This window comes from Thunnus albacares, chromosome 19 (assembly GCF_914725855.1).
Source record: "Thunnus albacares chromosome 19, fThuAlb1.1, whole genome shotgun sequence".
NCBI classification, from domain to species: domain Eukaryota; kingdom Metazoa; phylum Chordata; class Actinopteri; order Scombriformes; family Scombridae; genus Thunnus; species Thunnus albacares.
In genome coordinates this window covers 27,143,169-27,149,711 of record NC_058124.1, presented here as the reverse complement: position 1 = coordinate 27,149,711, position 6,543 = coordinate 27,143,169, and the positions used below count along the sequence as shown (strand labels likewise).

At 42.3% G+C, this 6,543-nt stretch overlaps 1 protein-coding gene across 3 annotated transcripts in view; it reads left to right on the top strand.

Annotated features, from left to right (window-relative positions):
- Window positions 1–1,049: 1,049 nt before the first annotated feature.
- Window positions 1,050–6,543, top strand: part of LOC122970552 (zinc fingers and homeoboxes protein 2-like) — a 140,837-nt gene continuing 135,343 nt past the window's right edge. For 2 of the 3 annotated variants that reach the window (XM_044336729.1, XM_044336731.1), the window contains exon 1: window positions 1,051–1,459. The gene's annotated coding sequence lies outside the window, so the exon portion shown is untranslated. Of the gene's footprint in view, window positions 1,460–6,543 lie in introns of all 3 variants that reach the window. The other variant, XM_044336730.1, reaches the window with a different exon arrangement.

Genomic DNA, 6,543 nt, shown 5'->3' with positions numbered 1-6,543 from the left:
AAACTAAAGAAAGATTAAATTATTTTTCTTTATCACTAAAGAGTCATGCCGCTATAAAAAAAAAAAGAAATTCATGAATCAATGATGCAGTCAATTCAAATTTAACTAAAATTATTCATACTGCTAAAATCTGCTAATCAATATTCTAACAGTAATGTGTTTAAACAAAGGCTGTTCAATCATTGAATCACATCCAGGATAATTAGCAGCTTGTTTCCTCTCATTATCATGTAAACATGCACATTTTACCGGAGAGGTCAAAGGTCACGGAATCAGCTGAGACTCCTCTGCCACTGTGGGAATATCTCATAAACTAAACACTGTATATGTTAACCATAAACGACAGCGAAAACCATAATAATCATGCAGGATGTAGCTCCCAGCTGCACCTGTAGGTGTCACTCTCTGTCATCTTTTCACACGTGCGTGAGGGGATGTTTCTACATTTATTGCCTCTGATCAGCTACAACAAGCCCATTTATCAAAAATACATGAGCCTGATGAAATGCAGACAGCAATCTGACCAACGGGGGAAACTTCCACTCCCACATCTCTTTACGATCAAAAGTAGCTCAGATTTCTCATACTGTGATTTAACATGAGCTGCTCTCAGGGGCGATGCTGCTGCTGCTGCACCACAGCAGGTTGCTGTTTGTGAGGTCAGCTCCAGGATCAAACAGGTGTTAAAAGAAAATGAACACAGTTTGCTATTTTTCTGCTCTGTGTCTTACATCATATTTATTATTTATACGTCGTTATGAAGATGAGCTTTCGCAATCATTTTGTTTTTTATTAGCCCATATAAGTATTTAGGTAAAAGAGTCATGATAAGGATTGTAAAAAGAGAGGATACTATATACCAGACTGAAAGTCTCGATAGTAATGTTGCAGATGCAGTATGGTGATACCCCTGCAGATAAAAGTGGCATTGCATGAGATAAAGTGATTATAAACTCAATATAGAGCACCACAGGTGTGCTGTGAGCTCCTACATGAATATACAAGGAGGTAACAGTGATGTTTAGTAACAGCCATCCGAGCTGTAAATCATGAAACAGCAGACGGGTGCAGATCAGAGCTGCAGGAGGGGGACAGGGGTGCATGGCTGCAACATGCCTGCGCCTCTCCACCGCAACCCGACCAGCCGTGCCAGCGTCCGGCAGCGCCATAATCAAACTTTTCTGTACATTTGCACGTCACCTGGACGCGAAACATAAATTTGGCATCCTATGCAAATATATGCTGACGTAAAAGATCATGTGGTTTTTGTCGTCGATCCCCCCTATGAGCAACGAGGAGGCTTTTTTTTCTCCTCTCTACTGTTGTCTTTAGGTTAGCTATGCTACAATCTTTACTGTACCCAGCGCTAGCTATATGCGCCCCGCACCGCACCACTCTGGATATCTGGGAATAATCAACTTCCAGTCTGTCGCACCCTGCACCCAGAGACTACACACAGGTAGGACACAAGGGAAACTTCTTATTTATTTAACTCCTAGAGAGAAATTTTGACCAAAGTGACCGCAAAAGTGAAGTTATTAAAGCGGCTTGGTTGCAGCCAGACTAGCCGCCTGGCTGGCTGGCTGGCCGGCTGTGTTTGCCCAGGCTGCCGCTGCTAGCGACCGTCCCCTCCATCACAGCCTCTCAGAGTGGGAATCACCTTGCTATCACCCAGCAAACCTCCACGGCAGCCAAACTAGAATTAAAACAGTTAGATACCTGGCTGTCAGGCAACTTTAGTCGACCGACTGGTCTCGGGATATATTTGAGGATAGTTGTCAGACAAGTGAATGTCATCCGGTTTGCGTTGTTTTTTTTTTTGGTAGCTAACTTTTGCCGTCCCCCCTCCACCCCCGGTGAAAGTGCACATAATAAATTTATTAGCCAGCGGAGCTAGCCGTTAGCCATTTAGCCCCTGCTAATGACGAGCAGCCCGGTGAAGCTAAGTTGTGTAGCTTTAGCTTCGCCTTTCCCCGCACACAGCAGCACGAAACGTGGCTGCCCGTCTCTGGATGTTGTGCTTTCATGTCGGGAAACGCATTTGTTTTGGCTGGCTCCCTCTCTCCTTCTTCCCCCCTCCGAGTTAGCGTTACTCTCGCCGAGCCAAGTAGAAAATAATCCCGGTGTTTTTGTTTTTTTTTCTCGTGACACGGCAACGGTAGAGCAAGTGACAGTTTGGTTTGTAGTGTGTCGGTTCAAGTGTTGCTGTTGCCCGCTGTATGTGAGGTTCAAACGGGGCTAGCTAGCAGACAGCCAGTCTGGCTGGTTGGGTCATCTGAGGTGAAGCCGCCGTCAGCGGGCTGTATAGAAACACACAGGCGGCGAACGGCAGACTGGTTTTTAACTGGTTTTTAGAGAAACCGACCGGCAGTTTTTAAGCTTGTTCGGTTTGTAACAGGTTTATGTGTTTAAACGGACTGTCTTTAACGTTAGAGTCGCTTTAATGTGTGTTTTGTATAGAAGCGGACCGGTGGTACACATACTGACTGCCGATCAGTTTGATATTAACTGTTTTACATTAAAACGGACCGTTAGTTTATTAATTTAACGTCTTTAACGGGTCACTATAGAAACCAATAAGTGGGTTAAGTTTTCCGAATAATGTTATTTAAGTGGTTTAACGTCATATAGAAACGGTTTGTTGTTGACTTGTTTCATAAAAGGACTGGTCTGTCTGTACGTTGACTTCATGCCAGATAATGGCAGACTGGTTTTCTACTGGTTTTCCATAGAAGCAAGCTGCCAGTATGTCCAGTATCCTGGTTTTAATCTGTTTTGTATAAGGATCAGACTGTCAGTGTGTGTGGCAGTCTGGTTTTTAACTGGTTTATAAAGAAATTGACTTGTCAGTTGCCTTAGGTTTTAACTGGTTTACATGGAAACCAGTGTGTGTGTGTGTGTATAGACAGATTTTAATGATTTATCTGCTGTTGGCAGGTATATGTGTTTCATTTTTTTAACAGGTTTGTATAGAAATTATGAAACTGGTTCATAACTGGTGTTTTGACCCAGATTGTGCAAAAGGAAAAGTGTTTGTTTTAAACTGGTATTTTGGCTGTTTATAGACTGGGATTGGCAGTGTATGATATGGCAGTCTGGTTTTTAACAGGTTTATAAAGAAACTGTCTGTCAGTATCCAAATATTAGACTGGCTTTAACTGGTTTATATGGAAACAAGTTTGTATAGTTAGATGTTAATGACTCATCTACTATTGGCAGTTCGGCTAACAGGTGTATGTTTAACAATGTTTTTTTTTTAATTCTTAACTGGTTGGTACAGAAATGATGGCTGTTGTAAAGACAAACTGGCTTCTAACTGGTGTGTTGACCCAGATTGTGGGTTTTTCTTTTAAACTGGTATATTGGATCGTCAGTATATATAACATGGCAGTCCTTTTTTTTTTTGTTATTAATCTGCTCAGAATCAAACTTTTCCCTTTTCCAAGTCCTTCCAGTTCATGCTCAGTATGTTCCTCCGACCTAATTTTCTACCCAAATCTTGTTACATAAAATCATGAATAATTAGGTGTGCCTCGCAAGCCGGCTCAGGCCATATGCAGTGTGATGTGGCAGTAGATGGGGGGAAAAAAACCAACAAAAACAAAACATGATGACCTATGACCTCTCTCAGGCAAACATAATGAACCATTTTTGTTATTTCTGGGTTTTTTTTTCCCCCCTTCGCTGTCCTCATGTGACTCCTGGCTGGTCTGAAGGACATACAGGAGGAATATTTTCTGTCAGGCTTAGAGGAACAGGTGTGTAAACTGAATTTGGGCAGGTTTTTACCCTCTGCCTCATCCCTGACTGTGTGACTGAAGTGTGTCTTGGCTCTTGGAAAACACTGGAGAGGCTCATATTTGGCAGCAGCTCCTCCCTCCCCGTCCTTCCCTCCCCTCTCTATACTGCCCGGTGACAGCATTAACCGCCACCTCCTCCCCGTCACCACCACCACCACCGCCGCCGCCGCCACTGCCACTGCCACTGTATGGGTCTTGTTGAAAGTGTGTCAGATTTTTTAATATTATCTCCCTCTCGCCTGTTCTGGTTCATAATCACATTTCCGTTTCCATTGACCGACTTTTTTTTTTGTCTCATATTTTGCCGCTATTGTATCGCCGCCGTGTCAGGCTTTTTAATCCTATGATATGGATGCAGGGATCAGTCAGTCATGCTGCCAGTCTCCGAATCAGAGCGCGCTCGCTTGCTCTCTGGCTGCTATTTATTTGTCACAAACCCCAACACACACACACACATATACACACACACACACCCTCATGTGCGCTTTCTCTTCCTTGCTTGGAGACTTCTACACACACACACACACACACACACTCTCTCTCTCGCTTTTCCTCCTCTTGCTCTGACACGCTGCTATTTCTTTGACACACACTGACACACATTTTGCCAGTTCCTAGGAAGTGCAGCTGTATTTGCCGTTTGCTGTCGCCACCTGACCTGTCACCCCAATCCTCAATCACCCACAACACACACTCACACACACACACACACACACACACACACACACACACACACACACACACACACACACACACGCTCACTCTCTCTCTCTCTCTCTCTCTGCAGCAGCAGCGGTAGTAAGCTTTTATTTCACCGTTTAGACTGTTCACATCGTTGGTTTTTATCGCTGAAAAACTGCCGCTCAACGCATGTTTTTTTATTATTTGTGGCCGATTTGAAACGGACCCCATTCTGGGTTTGTGTTGATCTCAATGGCATTCAGTCACGAGGGGTTTATGACAGCTATACAAGCCGGAACGAACACACGCACACACGCTATGTGACAGCTAATATTTTGTTGCTCTGTCAAACTGCTATTTATTTCACACACACACATGCACGCACACACACACACACACACACATGCAGAAAGCATGCATGACAGCTGCACTGACTTTTTTTTTTTCTCCCCACTTTTCCACTTCCACTCCTCTTTTTCTGCTTTTATTTCACACACTTACACACACACACATACATACACACACACACACACACACACATTTACTGTGCTATTGGTGCTTTATGAAATAGTGAGTGAGGCTGTGTGTGGGTGTGTGTTTGGGAAAGCGAGTACGAGCGTGCCAGATTGTGCGTGAGTGAGTGAAGTGGCGGTGATTTTCTGTATGTGTGTGTGTGTGTGTGTGTGTGTGTGTGGTGAGTCACTGGAGAGCAAGGGCTGGTCAGAAACACTGTGTGTGTGTGTGTGTGTGTGTGTGTGTGTGCGCTGCTGGAGCTCTTCATGGGGAAACTCGACACACACTCACACACACACACACACACACACATACTTGCTGTATTGGATCTGCACGGCTGCTGTTGGACCAAACCCACCTTCCACGTCGACTGGAAGGCTTTAAGGGTTTGTGACTGGATACTGATCGATCCAGTATCCAGTCAGGGTTCCCAGTTTGAAGAGACATAAACAGGGTCCTTCTTTTGGTTGTTTGATCATCTTTAATAATCACTTGTCTGAAGGATTTTTTTTATTTTTTTTATTGGCTGATGGTTTTTTCTTACTCTCTCTCTCTCTCTTGCGATCCAAAAATGTGCAGAAATGAATATGGTTGTGATTCTGCACCAGTATGGAAGCTTTCATTACACACCATGAAATCAATTTCTTTAAAGTTATGTGTGAATAATCCGCACCGATATTCGTTCCTGCTGTGAAAAGGCTTTTACCCATGTACGGCAATTTTCCGACTTAAACTTAATACTCCGAAATATGAATATGTTCCTGCGTACTCTGGGTTATTTATTTCACATCTATGGGGCTGTTATGAATTATTTACCGTTATAATCTCTCTCTCTCTCTCTCAGAAATGGCAGTTTTATCCCTCTTATGTTCAAACTTTTGGACACAATGATTTTTATTTTTTTATTTTTTTATTTTTTGGAAAGATCAGATGATAAAGTAAATCTTTACACCTGGTGAAGTTGCAGTTTCTGTTGTCGTAAAGCATCCAGACAACAGTAACGCAGCCGCACACTTGTTGCATCTCCAGTTCACTGCTGAGCTTTCAGTAACAAAATGCCGTTTAGAAAAAGCAGAATATGGTTTAAATCACTTTTACAACGTTATTAAGGATATTTGATATATACAGATATGGCAAATATATGCAAAATCCCATAAATGTTACACATTACATGAGACCAGTTGATTGACAGAAACTAACTGGCAACAAATTTGATAATCAATGAACTTTAGACGCCTAAAATACCCCAAAAATCACCATGTGCAGCTTGAAGAGAGTTTTCTACTGTAGTAAACTGAATACTTTGAAGTTTTTGGGATGTTTGTTGAACAAATTAAGGAAATTATGATTCACTTTTTCATTATATTTCTAACATTTTATAAACTGGTTGTGAAATCGAAAGAACAATTAACAGTTGAATCAGTGCAAACTCTTCATATGTGTAAAAACAAAAACTTCTGACACTAAACTTCTTTCCGTTGCTTGTAAACAATCATTTTTAATGACAGAATTTTATAGAAAGATAACATGAAACGATCGTATTATCATG